Raw genomic sequence first — 18,416 nt, 5'->3', positions numbered from 1 at the left:
CGATTGTTTTCATTCAGAGTGTTACCGTTCGAGATAGAGGCTAACGAACGAACAATTTAGTATTTCAATGGACATTGTTGTTGATGAGAAAAGTGGCATTTTTTTCAATTTGGATTGCAAAACTTTTAGACAATTACAGAGAGGGGGGTTTTCAGCCGATAATTATATACAATCAAGCTAAAAGTTTTAACACACATTTTAATTGAACACAATTAATTGTCTTTTTTGAGATTTTTCTGGAATTTTTATAATGACTATTGTCCATATTTAAGCCACTCTTTCATATTTGTGGGAAGGGGGAGGCTATATTTGTTAACTAAACCCCCATCTATAAAACAATCAATCGCGTCGTAAATTAAACTTTCTGTGTAATTGTTCAACATTCAACTGAACTTCACCTGAATGCCATTGACCGACAGGTTTTACTCTTTTTGAAGCGATAGTTGTTTTTGTTTTGCAAAAAATACCTGTCTGGGAAAATACCAGAAATGCATTCAACATAACATAACTGTGTGCATCTGGCCAACGATGGATGGATGGATTAATGGGCTGATGACCAAGTCAATTTTATGACGCAATTGCTATCCTTCCATATTGAGGCAATTGCATTTGAGCTAAATGATAGTAAAAGGAAAACCCCAATTACATGGGGAACACCATAGACTATGCAAATGATTTCTAGAGGATTGAGTTAAACTCAATGAAAAATATGAATCTTGAGCTTACGCAGCACTACGCACTCGCGCTCACACTCTCTGTCAATTAAAAGAGATACAAAAGAAAAAATAAGTAAACGAATTATCTTTTATTTAACAAAGCATCCATTACTGTAAACGAAAAAATTTTGGCTTAAAAGATTTTTTTTAATATTGGTGAAAAAGGTCCTCTTTTACCACAAACGAAGTTTGTTTTTAAAGATTTTTAAAGAGCTACAGGAAGGTTTTTCAAAAACCAAACACATAAAATTCAGAAAAATGCATGAAATATTTGCTTTAATCGGTCCATATAATTTAATTTTTGAAGATTATTTCATGCAAATGTTGACCGTGACTGCACCTCAAATGGTCCATGCGCTTAGTCCAATTTTGGCATACTCTTTCAAACATTTCGGCCGGTATAAATGCTTCAATTTTGTCTTTCAATGCGTCACTTGAAGAGGGCTTATCTGTATAGATATGAGCTTTAACTTGGTCCCACAAAACACAGTCTAAAGGCGATAAATCGCACGATCTAGACGGCCAATTGACCGGTCCCGAACGTGTAATAAAATGTTCACCGAACTCGCCTCTCAATAAGTCAATAAGTCATATGACACCGTCTTGTTGAAACCACATGTCATGCAAGTCAAACTCTTGCATTTTGGGCAAAAAAAAAGTTGGATATCATCTCACGGTACTCATTCCTAGTTACGTTACAATTCCCATCATATTTGAAGAAGTACGTTCCAATGATGCCACCAGTGCATAAACTGCACTAAACGAAGATGCTTTTTAGGCAACAAAACAAATTCTGCTGTAAACGAAACATTTTTAGCTTAAAAGAACTTTTTAAATTTTTGCGAAAAAAAACATTATTTACCAAAGACGAAGTTCCTAAAAATTTTAACATGAAAGAAGTGACTTTTACATCAAAAAGTGACATTTTTGGCTAAAAAGAACTTTTAAATTTTTGCGAAAAAAACCATCCTTTACCACAGACGATGTTCCTAAAAGTTTTACCATGAAAGAAGTGACTTCTACATCGAAAAGTGATAAATCCACGACTATCGTTCAACAGTGGAGAGAAATGTTACACAGTTACTATAAAAATAGTACTTCCCTAATAAAACAAATTTGTTTGTCGCAAAGATATTCCAAACATTTTATGATACAAACAATATTATGACCTTCATTTAAAGATTTTTGTCTCTAAAAATTAAACGCAAAATAAAGCATTAATAGCTCCTTTACTTATAACTTAACTTCTATTTATGATAACAATTTTGTTGTATTACATAAAAAATCTTTCACTACGGGAAATGTTTCCTTAAAAACTTGGACATCATGCAATTAAGTTCGTATTGAGTGGGATCGTATGAGCTGTAGAAATGGGATTTGACTATCACAAAGGACCTGTACCGAACACAATTGACTCATTTTGAGAGAGTAATCAGCGAAAAACGATCAGAATTTGCGACAGGTACGAGACCATTGACTTCCTTATTAACAAAGCATGGCTTCTTCAGATGATTCGTTTTGATCGATGCAAACTGTCCTTACTGGCATATTCATTACTTCAGAGCAAGATATGAGAAATTAGCTCGATTTATTTTTTTTTACTTCACACCGTTAACAGTTCCTTTCAACAGGGCCAGGCGTTCATGGGTTATTAGCTCTATTCGATATTTTTACTTTGATGAACAAAGTCTTGTGTTTAATTATTATTACGCGGAATAAATACAATATATTACATTAATGTCACCAAATATTAATAATGTATTCTGAATTAGGGTTGCCCTCTACACAAGTGTTTTTGGAAATATTAATCAGTAGAATACGTCAAAGAAAAATAATGTAAATGAGCGATATTGTAAATCATTTCCTAACGTTTCCTTTAATATAACAAATAAAAAAAATATTTTGCTTACCACTCAAATCACTTTATTCACTATTATGGAATGGGTCCAAATGTAATCAAAAACAAGGTAAGTGCAATAAATAAAAATTAAAAAATTTATGATTACACAAAATTGATATCGATCGTCAAATCATTAAGTACAAAGAGTTAAATATGGGGGGATACAGACTATGGGAGAAGTACAAATGCCTTGCAGCCATGTGCACTAGAGGGGGTGAATCAAAACTTGATCAACAAATAAAAAACAACCAAAAAGGCATTAAGTTCGGCCGGGAAGAACTTTGGATACCCACCATCTCGGGTATATATGAAAACCCCCTTTCGGCACAATTCGGTGAAAATTGGATAACTTATGCACCCAAATTCGACATGGATATTGAGTGGGCTAATAAATATAAGTCACTGTTGAATTTTGTATTTTAAATTTCAACAAAATCGGGTAATAAATAAGGCTTTTATGAGCTTCAGACCCTTATTCGGCACATCGGTCTATATGACAGCTATATTGCATCTATATCGAAATATAGTCCGATCTGAATCACATTTGGGTCCTATGTAAGGGGGCATAAAACCGCCCAATGTTTCAAATTTCAGCGAAATCGGTTAAAAAATAAAGTTTTTAAGGGCTTCAGACCCTTTATCTGGAGATCGGTCTATATGGCAGCTATTTCTTAATATAGTCCGATTTGATCCATATTTAGGAGATCAGATATCGGGAGGCTTAAGGTAACGCTCTGTTTCAAATTTCAGCGAAATCGGGTAACAAATAAAGATTTTATTGGCTTCAGACCCTTTGTCGGCAGATCCGTCAATATGAGAGCTATATCTAAATATAGTCCGATCTGAAGCATAATTGGGTCCTATGCTAGGAAGCGTAAAAATAATAAAGTATATCTAAATATTGTCCGCTCTGAACAATATTTGGGACCTATGTTAGAAGGCGTAAAACTACTCAATGTTCCAAATTTCAACGAAATCGGTTAAAAAATAAAGCTTTTATGGGCTTTAGACCCTCTATATGGCAAATATACCTAAATATAGTCCGATTTGATCCATATTTAGGTCGGATATCAGAAGGCTTAAGATAACCCTCCGTTTCAAATTTCAGCGAAATCGGGTAATAAATAAAGCTTTCATGGCCATCAGACCCTTTATCGGGAGATCGGTATATATGGCAGCTATATATATATATATAGTCCGATATGGAGCATATTTGGTTCAGATGTCGGGAGGCCTAAAACTACTCACTGTTTTTAAATTTCAGCGAAGTTGGATATTAGACCCTTTATCGGAAAATAGGTCTATTTAGCAGCTATATCCAAATATGGTCCGATTTGGCCCGTTCAAAAACTTAACTAGCGTGCATCAAAAATACGTATCTGTACCATATTTCAGCTTAATATCTCAATTTTTGAAGGCAGTAGAGATTTCTTAAAAAATTTTTTCAAAATGAAGGTACCAAAAACTTTTTCAAAACGGATTTACAAGGGATTAAAACAAAATTTCATTTAAACTTATTCACAATGCTCGTTGAATTTTTTTTAGTAATTTTTTTCTTTTTTTTTTCCTTTTTCATAAATTTTGTCATGTTTGAATTTAAAAAAAAAAAATTAACTTAGATTTTTCAATATTTCAATGACTATCGCCCCACTCTAATGTGCACACAAGGTGTCCATGCAAACTTATTTACGTACATAGGGTTACTTTTATTATGAAATCTGCGAAGATGAAGCTAAAATGGTATGGCAAATAAGGAAGAAAAGATAACAACGACGTCGTTGACGACAACAATGTCGTTTATGGCAGTGACGCTGGACGCTAACTGGGAATAACAATGAAGAGTTTTTAAATGAAATGAAAACTTCGCAGAGCGTCAGCGAAAAAAAAACATTTCATGGTCAACATGTGGTCATCAAAAATGGCAACAACGAATGACCAACTATAGCGTCAATGGAGAAGACGAAAACGGCGAAGGCGGCGACTACGACAACGACCTAAAAAGCAACAAATCGAAGAGATGAAAGCAAAGGTGGAGCAGCAGCAAACTTATAAAGAAAGAAAAAACGTTTATTACAGCATCAAGACAATATGGTTAAACGAACAAATGAACGGACGGACGCAGGGACTGCTGTACATCGACATTATTGTTGACAAAAATATCTTCAAGAGGGCAAAAATGTTAAATGAAAACAAATTCGCATAAAAGCTAATAAAATGTTTGCTATCACAAATACCTTGTCTCGGTTAGAGGGGTGGTATTATAATTAGCAAAAATAAAATCAATTAAAATAGAATCCCAGCAAAAACTTGGTTAATACATGCCATTATTTTTGGCAAGTAAAATAATGGATAACTCGTTATCATCAGAGATATTGTAGTAGCTGCTTAAATATAATGAGTTATCAACAGGAATACGGACAGAGTTACCAGTAATGCATAAACATGCCTTTACACCCAACCTTCGACGAAGCTAAAGAATAATCACTTATTCGTTATGATGCCTTACGTAAATATGAGTACATGTTATATAACAGGGTAGTTCATGATCTTTACTCACTCTAGTTAAAATTTCTTAACTGGTAAAATGAACTAAATTAAATAGATCATGAGTATAGATGGAATAGTTTATAATTTAACTGGAGTGAGAAATTTTACTTTAACGAATATCTTTGGTGTAAGCACTCAACTTATTTAAAGTCAATAAAAGCATGTCATCATCGTTGACTACATCTTTTCCAAAATTTATCACTGAATCAACTACTTAAGGAAAATGAAATTTAAAGCCTGTGGCATTATTAATTTCAAAATATATTTTTTGTCTCTCTACAAATTGGCATTCTGTGGGGCAAAATTTAGACGAAATGAAAAATTTTAAAATTATTTTTCTGGTCCTAGATTCCAACTCGGGACCTTTGTATTGTAAAGCAGATGCACATGGGTGAGAATATTATGTCTATAAATGGAATATGTCCAAACTTAACAAAAAAGCATGGCCATCATTAATGAAAAAGAGTTAAAAACAAGTAAGAGCGTGCTAAGCTCCTCCGGGATAGCATTTGTCGAGTTCTTTGCGCGGTATCTCTATTTAGGCAAACAAAGAAGTATGAATAAGAACGGTTATGCTATTGGAGCTATATCAAGTTGTACCCCGCTTCGGACCATAAATAAATTGAATGCTAAACATTGTAGAAGTCATGGTGTAATACTTCAGTCCATTCGGATAAGAATTGCACCTTGTAGAGGCTCAAGAAGCAAAATCGGAAGATCGGTTTATGTGGGAGCTGTATCAAGCTACCGATTCAGACCATATTTCATCATGGGAGAAGCCGTTGTACAAAATTTCAGGCAAATTGTATAATACTTGCGCCTTCTAGAGGCTCAAGAAATCAAGATCCCAGATCGGTTTTTATAGCAGCTATATCAGGTTGTTTGGAGGCCACCGTAGCGCAGAGGTTAGCATGTCCGCCTATGACGCTGAACGCCTGGGTTCGAATCCTGGCAAGACCATCAGAAAAAATTCTCAGCGGTGGTTTTCCTCTCCTGATGCTGGCAACACTTGCGAGGTACTATTCCATGTAAAACTTCTCTCCAAAGCGGTGTCGCACTGCGGCACGCCGTTCGGCCTCGGCTATAAAAAGGAGGCCCCTTATCACTCATTGATATGTGAAAAGTTTGCCCCTGTTCCTTAGTGGAATGTTCATGGGCAAAATTTGCAATTTGCATATCAGGTTATGTACCGATTTGCGCCATACAGTTGTTGGAAGTCATAAGAAAACCCCTCATGCTAAATTTCAACCAATTCGGATGAGAATTGCGCCCTCTAGAGGATCAAGAAGTCAAGATCCAAAATCGGTTTATATGGCAAGTATACCAGGTTATTAACCGATTTCAACCGTACTTAGCACAGTGGTTGGAAGTGACACCAAAACACTACGTGCAAAATTTCAGTAAAAATTTGTATACCCTTCACCATAGGGATATACTATTTTCGTCATTCTGTTTGTAAAACATCGAAATATGCGTCTAAGACCCCATAAATATATATTCTTGATCGGCATGACATTTTAAGTCGATCTAGCCATGTCCGTCCGTCTGTCGAAAGCACGCTTGAAATTATGCACAAATACTTATTAGTGTAGGTTGGTTGGGATCGTAAATGGGCCATATAGATACAAGTTTTGATATAGCTGCCATAGAAACCGATCTTGGATCTTGACTTCTGGGGCCACTGGAGGGCGCAATTCTTAACCGATTTGACTGAAATTTTGGTTTAAGTATTTTATCTCCCATATAAAACCATCTCCCGATTACACTTCTTGAGCCTATAGAGGGCGCAATTCTTATCCGATTTTGCTGCAATTTTGCACAATGGCTTTGGTCTCCAACAGCCAAACTAAGTATGGCCGCAATCGGTTTATATTTTGGTATGGCTCCAATAACAAGCAATTCTTATCCATTATCCTTTGTTTGTCTATAAAGAGATATCGGGCCAAGAACTTGACAAATGTGATACATGGTGGAGTGTATATAAGAGTCGAGTGTATATAAGGCCGAACTAAGCACGCTTTTACTTGTTTATAACTTGCATGCTTGGGCATAAGTACTTATTTTTGAACTCTTAGTATGCTTATACGGAAGAACTTACCCCCTAATCGACATGTTAAGGTAATTAAAAGCGATTCCTAGAGATAAGTAGTTTTTCGATTTTGAATCACCTTACCAAACAGGTTATTTGGTAAAGAAAGTTTTTGCTGGGATATAACATAACAAAATATATAACATTTTCTGTGTAACTTTAAAAAATAGGTGTTTTTTTTTCTTTTCTACAGAAAACCCTACGGTTGGCAGCCGGAAAATATCCCAATGTAAGCAAATGTTGGGTTGCCCAAAAAGTAATTGCGGAACAGAAACTAAAAACATTAAATAAAATAAAAAACATTGAAAGTTATTAATTTTAATAAAATTGTTACCCTTGTCCGTAGAAAAACGTTTCCAAATGAGATATTCTTTCTTTTAAATTTTTATACAAAATTTGGTAAAGGTTAACATTTTATAGAAAATTGCGTAATTCCTACTTTAATACCTTTATTTAAACTACACTTATAAGACTGCCTGCCATTAACACAAATTCACCTTTCCGTGGAAAAGAAGTGGCCTGCCCAACCCACAAAAAAAAAAAAAAAACAAGAAAAAACGTGTTAAGTTCGGCCGTGCCGAACTTGGTATACCCACCACCATGGATTATACTTGACTCAGGTCCCGAAAACTCTTATAAAAATCACAGTTTTAGCGAAATCAGACAATAAATCCACTTTTTATGGGATAAAGACCCTAAATTGGAAGATCGGTATATGGCAGCAATAGCTATATTTATATATAGTCTGATCTGAATCATATTCTGGTCGGATCATGGGAGGCTTAATACATGTCACTGTGTCAAATTCCAGCGTGTTTTACGGGATTAAGACACTATGTTTGCAGCTCGGTCTTTATGACAGCTGTATCTAAATATAGTCTGATCAGAGCCATATTTGGATCGGGATGTTGGGAGGCTTAAAACAATTCACTATTTTAAATTTCAGTGAAATTTGGCAATAAATAAATCTTTAATGGACCCTTAATCGACAGATCCGTCTTTATGGCAGCTGTATCTAAATATAGTCTGATCTGAGCCATATTTGGATTGGGATGTCGGGAGATTTAAAACAATTCACTATTTCAAATTTCAAGGAAATCGGGTAACAAATGCATTTTTTATGGGTTTCAGACCCTTAATCGGTAGATCGGTCTATATGGCAGCTTTATCCAAATCCTTTTAAGAACTTAATCTGCGTGCAGCAAAAAGACGTATCTGCGCCAAATTTCAACTCAATATTTCAATTTTTGAAGGCTGTAGAGTGATAACAACCGACGGACGGACAAACACAGAGATCGTAAAATCGTCTTAGAATTTTATGACGATCTCCAAAATATATATACTTTGTAGGGTCGGAAATGGATATATCGATGTGTTGCAAACGGAATGACTAAATGAATATACCCCCTGTCCTATGGTGGTGGATACAGAAACCTTTTTCAAATATGAATACTTGTGAATTTTACATATCAGAGGTGTACCGTCCAACCTATCGACTGACTCCTCATTCATATTTGATTGAACTCGACTGAAGATGATATTTCTACAGCGCACCGCAACCGCATGAATGGCGGATCTAGATGCTCAGTGAACATCATTCATCTATGGATGAGATGTGGCCAGTAGATATGTCCATCACATACATTTGAATACGCAGACGTATGGACGAGTAGATGGAAAGATAGGTGGATGAATGGATGGATGATATGTACATACGTGCGTGCGTGCGACGTGTATTGTATTGGAAACGTGCAAAATTTCATAGAGTACTTAAGAAATTAACACATTTGAGTTAGACATGTGAGAAGGTTATCCATCCATTGTCTGCCGTTCCTTCCCACTCCGTCTCTTTGTCCACCTGTCCATTGTTCAGTCTGTTTGTCAATTGTAGTTTCTGATAAAGTGTAATAAAATAAGTAAATAAATAAATACACAACAAAATAAAATTAAATAAATTTTGTTAAACTTGAAAAAACAAAAACATGATGGAAAAACAACTAAATTCAGGTCGTTTAAAAAAGACGAATTCTTTTAAATCATTTGTTGAGAAAAAAAACAACTGAAAAACTTATTGCCGGAAGAAGATCACAATTTAGCCAAAACTTGAGGATCGGTCAATAACCTAAAATTCGGCACATGACAAATAATTGTTTCGTTTCCTAGTTAGAGCTTATTTATGTGACATAGACAGCCTGTCTTTTTCGCAAAGCAATAAGATTAGAATAACATGTATTTACAAATTTTAATGTTTGATTTTGACAAAGATTTTACTTTTTTATGTTTTTTGGGTATATATATTTTTTAGGGGACAGATTTGTACTTGTACTTCGATACAAAAAACCTTCTGAAAGGATCCTCTGAAGTTGACAAAACCTCTCAAACGTTCAAAAACAATGTTCGGACCTTCTATACATTACGACGCTCTGGCATGAGTTAACAAAAAAGACCTAAATTGACACTTGATCACCAGATAAAAAAAAGAACACTACCACATGGAATTTCTAGCAAAGAGCATTTCTCTCTTGAAAATTAAAAAAAAAAAAAAACGAAAACCAGTTTTGTTAGACAAAAATGAAAAAGGTGTTAAATTTTTGGATACAAAACTAAACTAAAACAAGTAAAAAGGCGATGCGTTAAGTTCGGCCGGGCCGAACTTTTGATACCCACCACCTCGGGCATTTATGTCAACCACCTTTCATTCAAAATCCGGTGAAAATTGCATACCTTATGTCTTATGATTATAAATGCCCCTTTTTTGGGGCCAAGACTTTAAATCGAGATATCGGTCTATTTGGCAGCTATATCCGAATCTTCATGGATCTAGACCAAATTGCAGAAATATGTGGAGGGCTTAACTTAACTCTCTGTCCCAAATTTCGGCAACATCGGACAATAAATGCACTTTTTTATGGGCCCAAAACATTAAATCGAGAGATCGGTCTATATGGCAGCTATATCCAAATATGGACCGATCTGAGTGAAATTGACGAAGAATGTCGAAGGGCCTAAGACAACTCACTGTCCCAAATCTGAGCAAAATCGGATAATAAATGTGGCTTTTATGGCCCTAAGACCCTAAATCGGAGGATCGGTCTATATGGGGGCTATATCGAGATATAGTCCGATATAGCCCATCCACCTGCTTGTGGACAAAAAAAAGAATATGTACAAAGTTTCAGCTCAATATCTCTATTTTTGAAGACTGTAGCGTGATTTCAAGACGGACGGACATGTCTACATCGTCTTAGATTTTTACGCTGATCAAGAAGATATATACTTTATAGGGCCGGATATGGATATTTCGATGTGTTGCAAACGGAATGACAAAATGAATATACCCCCATCCTTCGGTGGTGGATATAAAAAATACCCACGACCACATTAGTCATTCGAAAAAGGCCTTTAAGTTAGATCCTTTAAAGTTGAAACTTACGAGAATATTGACTATAGCGCCAACAGCGGATGGTTTGAAAATGAAGACGAGTAAGGAAAGGCTAAAGTCGGACGGTGCCGACTACATTATACCCTACAATTGTTGCAGATAACTTCAGCTTATATGGAAACTATATCAAAATCTGAACCGATTTTGATGAAATTTATTTTATCAAAGTGTTGAAATTACTAAATTAGCAACCCGATACAAATATTGTTCTGTAGCAACCCAATTGAATGCTGTAGTTACTACGGCCTAGTAAGTGTAAATCGGGCGATAGATATAAATGGGAGTTATAGCTAGATCTTAATCGACTTTGGTGTTCAGATCGCTAGCAAAGCAATAGGTTGAAAATAGTAGTAACTAAAACAAAAAACAATCCGTCACGGTTAGGTGCCATGAGTGTCACTTAGACGTTTCCGTTTATTGCGATACTACAGGAACAGAAGAAGGAACGTGCCTTTTTTTGTGATCACAAACCCCACATTGTGACCATCTGTCATTCATTACACTTCGGGCCTGATCCTTAAAAACATACCTTACATATCGCTAGAGGCATACCTACAGATTTCAGTTCCCCTGGAATGTGTAAGGTAGTTCGTAGTCTCGCAAGTTCGTCTGCCTTAAGCTGGTGACCACAACTGGTGACTTTAACCCGTTCAGCCTGAACTGATCCTGAATACTTAGCCTACATGTCGCTGGAGGAATACCTAAAGGTTCCAGTTCTCCTGGAATTTGTAAGGTAGTTTTTGTCTCGTCTATGAAATGTTGACCGTGACTGCGCCTCAAATGGTCCATACCGCTTTTGGCATACTCTTTCCAACATTTCGGCCGGTATCTTACGAATAAATGCTTCAATTGAAGCGGGCTTTTCTGTATAGTCTAAAGACGTTAAATCCCACGATCTAGGCAGTCAATTGACCGGTCCCGAACGTGAAATAAAATGTTCACCAAACTCGCCTCTCAATAAGTCCATTGTTACGCGTGCTGTGTGGCATGTGGCGCCGTCTAGTTGAAACCATATGTCATGCAAGTCAAGCTCTTTGCATTTTTTGCAAGCATTTTGGGCAACAAAAGTTGCATATCATCTCACGGTAGCGCTCACCATTCCCATCATCTTTGAAGAAGTACGGTCCAATGATGCCACCAGCCTATAAACCGCACCAAATTGTGACTTTATCTGCATGCATTGGTATGGTAGCTCTTGCAATGCTTCTGCCTGATCTTCACTGCAAAATCGACAATTCTCCTTATTTACGTACCCATTGAGCCAAAAATGAGCTTCGTCGATGGAATGGAAGAAACGCGCGATGAACTTTCTTATTAGATCACACATTTTGATAATTAAATTACATTTTGATAAGACGATTCATGGTCAAATTATAGACCAAACTAAAGGTGTTTGACAGTGAAACAAAACACGAAACGTGCGTAAGCTGTTTAAACCAGTGTTGCCAAAAAGATAATAGCTAAAAAATCTCCCTTTACATTATAAACCAGTTTACATTAAACCAGTGTTGCCAAAAAGATAATAGCGAAAAAATCACCCTTTACATTATAATAATATTCTTGATCGTCGATCTAGCCATGTCCGATGTCCGTACAATCTAGCCATTTGCAAAAATAGTCGTTGGAGATAGCAAATGGGCCAGATTTGGATATAGTGGTCCTTCGACGTGGTTTTTTGAGCCCCTAGACAATGCATTTGTTATCCGATTTACGTGTCAAGCAGTTTTCTATCTTCCAACAACCAAGACAAGTATGGTCCACATCGGATATAGCTCCCATACAAACTGATCTTTTGAATTGACATTTTGAGCCCTTTGTAAGCCCAACTTTCGACATCCATGGTAAATATTGGCTAAATAGGTCTATAACCTGATATAGCTCCCGTAAAAACCGATCTACCGATTCGGCTTCTACGGAAATATGGTACGTAAAGTAAAATTTTGCGCCTCAAATACATTCATTTGTGTTAATTTCTAGCAGAATTCATAGTGGTGGATTTCCAAGATTCGGCCTCGTCGAACTCAGCAATTATTTACTACTACATGGCACTTTAAAAATAGAACAAAATTATTTCAACTTAAAAAATTCTTTTTTTTTAAAAAATTTTCAGAAAAGCTCAAAAAAATTCTTTTTTTTTAAAAAATTTCAGAAAAGCTCAAAAAAATCTTTATTTTTCTTTTCATATACTTTTCAGTGGAAAAGTACACTGAATTAGACAATGAAAGGCAATTACATGCGTTTAAAAGATTAAATAAATTTAAATAACATTGCCTTTAAAAGCCAACAAGTTTTGCAAGACAATTAAAAATTATTTAATTAATTATTTATGCATTTGATTTTAACACATAATAATTTATTACAACTAATTGAGTATTTAATTGTATAAGTATACTTTATATAAAAATATCAATACTCAATTTTGTAAGGAAATTTCAATCAATACTAAACATTTTGATTTATATATTTTGAGTTATACTACAATACTTCCTTATGCCAGTTCCAGATTTTTTTGTTTTGTTTTTATATTTATTTGTTGTTATTCAAACATGAAATGAAATCGTTTAATTTAAGCACAAACGTCACAATGTAAATGAAATAAAATACGACGTTGTACAAGTAATTATTATGCTAAACTTACCTAAGTAGTCAAAAAACTATATCTGAAATAAATACATAGAAATAAAAGATAATTAATTGCAATCATACGAAATGGATTCTAAACAACAAAAGAAAAAACACTAAAATGTTGTTTGAAAAACAAAACTTGACACTGGATATGAAAAAAAAAACTACTAGAAGATAATAGGGAAGAATAATTTATATAACATACATAAGTACGTAGTTCACATAATGCATGCCAAGTTGTTTAACGTCACAATTTTAAAAATGTTTAGTTGGAATGCTTAGCTTTTGTCAGAGACTAAATACTTTAAAATTTAACTACATATGTATCAAACACCAACTTGGTGTTGTTGCAGTATGACGTGCAACATTTCAATTGTTTGATTTTACTATAATGCTGTAAAATTAAAAAGAAATTTAAAAATGTTTATTAAAAGAAGAGCGTGCTAAGTTCGGCCGGGCCGAATCTTATATACCCTCCACCGTGGATCGCACTTGTCGAGTTCTTTGCGCGGTATCTCTTTTTAGGCAAACAAAGAATAATGAATAATAGATATATCAAGTTATAGTCCGATTCGGACCATAATTGAATTTAATGCTGAACTTTGTAGAACACACTGTGTAATATTTCAGTTCATTCGGCGAAGAATTGCACCTTGTATCAAGCTATAGATCGATTCAGACCATATTGGCTACGTATGTTGAAGGTCATGGGAGAAGTCGTTGTGCAAAATTTCTGCCAAATCAGATGAGAATTGCGCCCTCTAGTAGCTCAAGAAGTCAAGATCCCAGATCGGTTTATATGGCAGCTATATCAGGTTATGTACCTATTTGCGCCATACTTAGCACAGTTGTTGGAAGTCATAACAAAACACCACTTGCAAAATTTCAACCAAATCGGATGAGAATTGCGTCCTCTATATGATATAGCGGTTTATATGGAAGCTATATCAGGTTATAGACCGATATGATCCATATTTAGCACAGTTATTAGAAGTAATACCAAAACACCACTTGCAAAATTTCAACCAAATCGGATGAGAATTGCGTCCTCTAGAGGCTCAAGAAATTAAGATCCAAGATCGGTTTATATGGAAGCTATATCAAGTTTTAGACCGATTTGAACCATACTTAGAACAGTTATTGGAAGTAATACCAAAACACCACGTGCAAAATAACTGCCAAATCAGATAAGAATTGCGCCCTCTAAAAGCTGAAGAAGTTAAGAACCCATATCGGTTTTTATGACAGCTATATCAGGTTATAGACCGATTTTAACCATACTTAGAACAGTTATTGGAACTAATACCAAAACACCACTTGCAAAATTTCAGTCAAATCGGAAGAGAATTGCGCCCTCTCGAGGTTCAAGAAGACAAAACCAAAGATCGGTTTATATGGCAGCTATATCAAAACATGGACCGATTTGGCCCGTTTACAAAACCTCTCGAGTTCTCCAAATTTAAAGCCGAGATCCCCCATTCGGGCTTATGTTTTTTTACTCCATATGCCCTCTAAACACAGGCAAAAACTTGACATCTGAACTCTTTTACGAATGCGCGATGACTGGAGCACCATCCAGACGGAAATCTTTGCGATAACAGCGAAGTTTGTACTATTTAGAGGAATAGATCAATCTGATATCCTTAGATTGGCACGAGTATAGGATCTAAAGTTTTGGGTCGTTGCTAAAAGGTTTTAAATAGGGTGGTATCATAACCCGGTTTAATACTTGGTTCCTGGACATAAGAATATTATAGGAAACGAGAAAGCGGACAATACTTGATGTATACCCACCACCATCCAGAATTGTTCATGGAATGAAAGGAGCGTTACAAGGATACATGTTTGAATCGCTGGAACTGAACAGCCGGATGTGAATTTATGAGAATATTTTAGGAAACGAAAAGGCGGAAACGCTTGCGCGATCGGTGGAAAACCTTGCTCATGTGCCAAAACTGGTTGTATACTCACTACTATCCAGAATTTTTCATGGAATTAAGGAGCGTTGTAATAATACATGGTTAAATCGCTGGAACACAACAGTCGGATTTGAACAAACAAAGCTTTTATGGGACGAATGTAATCGTCTAGTAATCGGAGTTATATCAGTACATAATAAGCAAAGTAAACATATTTCTGGTATTGGAATTAGGAGTGATGACATCTGTTGGTGGTGTCATAAGATCGACGCCTCGGAGGACATCTTTCACTTTCTTCGTTAATGAAATGCATTAGCCAAAGTAGAAACCGAATACTGGGTTCTATTTTCTTTCAGGCACTACAAAAACTTAGAGACGTTAATCTGCGCAGGATCAAGGCGTTTGCCTTTTCATCCGGGTGGCACCAGAAGGCTAGGAGGCCACTATAGCGCAAAGGTTAGCATATCCGTCCATGTCGCTGAATGCCTGGATTCGAACCATGCTTGTGTCGAATAGCAGTGAGAAGTTTGCCCCCTTTCCTTAATGAAATGTGTATCGACAAATTTGCATTTTGGCACCGAAAACCACTTTAATGGACGGTAAGTTTTGTGGTAAGAATTCATCGGAGGCCACCGTGGCGCAGAGGTTAGCATGTCCGCCTATGACGCCGAACGCCTGGGTTCAAATCCCGGCGTTAACATCAGAAAAGTTTTCAGAGGTGGTTTTCCCCTTACTAATGCTGGCAACATTTGTAAGGTATCCTGCCATATTAAATCTTCTCTACCAAGTTGTGTCGCTATGCGGCACACCGTTCGGACTCGGCATAAGGAAGGAGGCCCCTTATCATTGAGATTAAACTTAAATCGGGCTGCACTCATTGATATGTGAAAAGTATCCCCTGTTCCTTAATGGAATGTTTATGGGAGGGAAGATCAGGAATCACAATGGGGCTTAGTCTGGTGAATGTGAATGCCTAGACGACTAAGGTATTGGCATCATCCTCCGCCAAGCTTACCTAACCTAACCCAGTATCTTTCTTCCCAGTGACTTTTTGATAATTTGGTTTCGCATAGCTTTTACATTAACTAGTTAAAATAACAAGTGGTTGGTCCGCACTCTATCTTCTTCAACAGTCATCTGCCAACACTACCAACATAGTACGTAAGGTTCATACAACACCTGCTTATACTCATCGTATTTCCCGTGTAGCCAGAAGCACTGACTCAGACAGAATCTACTTCCCAAACAAAGGTTTGTTCAAGGTTTCTTGGAAGCTTACCCAATACAATGTAATGGGTCAATGTTGCGTTGATTAGCAACTTTTTGGCTTACGCATTCAATGTCCATCGTAGGTAGGTGGTAGGTGGTGTGTTGCATGCCGAAATAGATGTCTAGCCATGGATTATTTGGCTGGCCTATACGTTGATTCACAACGAACTAGTTTCGATTCCTAAGTGACCAATGCGACCAAAAATTATGTGTGCGCGCGTTTTTGGCAATCAACTAAAATCTTAATGGAAGGAAACCTTGATTACGACAATCCAACCAAAGAAGAAAAGTTTCGCTTTTATTTTATTAACAAGTATGCATTATTATGACAATGATATGTAGTGGTATTGAATGGACGCACACACGCACCCAGCCGTACAAAATTACCCAAAACAAAAACAAAAATTAACGTCAAAGTAAACCGAAATACAATTTTAAAGAAATTGAAGAGGATCGAAAAAAAAAATCATCATAAATTGAAAAGCAAAAAAAAAAAAAAACATACACACATTTAATGGGGGGAAGAGCAGTCAGCCGGCTCAATGGAATTCCAATAATTTGTTCATTCTTTTCACCACCAAGCAACAAGAGACCCATCAAGCGATCAACCAACTAACCAAGCTACCATCAAACGAACCCAGAAATTTTCACTTGTTGCCGCTATTTTGACCGACTTGGATGTGTTTCTTTTTTGGGCTTTTTGCTTGGAACGTTAGCACCACCATCGTACCCATCAATAAATGATCGATTTTGTTGTTAGCAATTCAGTTAGCTTGAGGTGCTGAAGGGGCCAGCATTGGCTTCAACCATAGCACACACGTGTACAGGTGACGGACGTACGCTGATGAATGCTCGCCAATGGTACGTGTGAGTCTACAATGCTGTAATGTTGGTCAAGTCGGTAGACTTGCTGTCCGATATGGTTTGGTTCGTCGGCTGGTTGATTGTCGTAATACAGCTACTGCAGCAACCTGTTGCTTCAACAATTGCTGGAGGAGGTAAAGTGTATTCAATTGACCGAACAACTTTTACCTTAAATAAGGGCTTAGGTAGCATGGGTGGCCAAATGGTTGGTTAAATGATGATAATGGTTGCACAGTTTAGGTTTATAACAGAAGGATTTGATAATAAGTTTTTTTTAATTATTAAAATTTTTAAAAATTTCATATAATCGAATATTTTCCGGCTGCAGACCGAAGGGTTCTCTGTTTCCAATACAAATAGAAAAACAGAAAAGTCAGTTAAAGTTAGTCAGAGAAAATGTGTTTGCTTTTTAATGGCATTTGACTGGTTTCCTAAATGGCGATTTCATTTGGCACCAATCCAAACTCATCTGTAGAATCTGTCAAAAAGGTAACATACCTTTTTCTACACTGAAACTATGCTCTTAAGTATATTCTTCTTTTGTAGCGCAGCAAGTAAGAAAACAACTCTACTTCATATATTTCTATTAAATGGCAGACATCCAACTATTACAACAGAACACACTTGCCCAACTGCTAATTTAAACAATCGCCGATTGCCATAAGAGTAAGTTTTCAATGTAAACATATTGCAGCATACACTGTTTGCGACGTGTCGTTCCGTTTATTCGCACGTTTCGCGCTAGTTTCAGCCTAGGAGACATACTTCTTTGTATTCAGATTTTCTTGGTCCAATTCGATTTTATTAAATTTTATCTTAAGCTCTTTGGACCCAAGTTCCGTAAATAAAAATTCCTTTTTATTTTATTTGTCCCAACGTTTCGTCAATTTTCGACATCTTCAGGGGATACGTCTATCTAATTAAAACATTACATTTATTTCAAATCTTCATGGAAATATAATTAACTTACAATAAATTAGGATATATTCACATGAATTTTTTCTTCAAAAACACATTTATTAACAACACGACATTAATTATATTG

The 18,416-nt window shown here is 36.1% G+C and overlaps 1 protein-coding gene across 1 annotated transcript in view; it reads right to left on the bottom strand.

The window, feature by feature from the left end:
* LOC106084351 (elongation of very long chain fatty acids protein 7) overlaps positions 1–18,416 on the bottom strand; it is a 113,772-nt gene that overhangs the window by 55,738 nt on the left and 39,618 nt on the right. The window contains exon 2 of the mRNA XM_013247972.2: positions 13,333–13,354. The gene's annotated coding sequence lies outside the window, so the exon portion shown is untranslated. The remainder of the gene's footprint in view (positions 1–13,332; positions 13,355–18,416) is intronic.

The sequence above is a fragment of the Stomoxys calcitrans genome, chromosome 2, assembly GCF_963082655.1.
Source record: "Stomoxys calcitrans chromosome 2, idStoCalc2.1, whole genome shotgun sequence".
Taxonomy (NCBI): Eukaryota; Metazoa; Arthropoda; class Insecta; order Diptera; family Muscidae; genus Stomoxys; species Stomoxys calcitrans.
The sequence above is the reverse complement of the archived record's forward strand: the minus strand, read 5'-3'. Positions and strand labels throughout refer to the sequence as shown.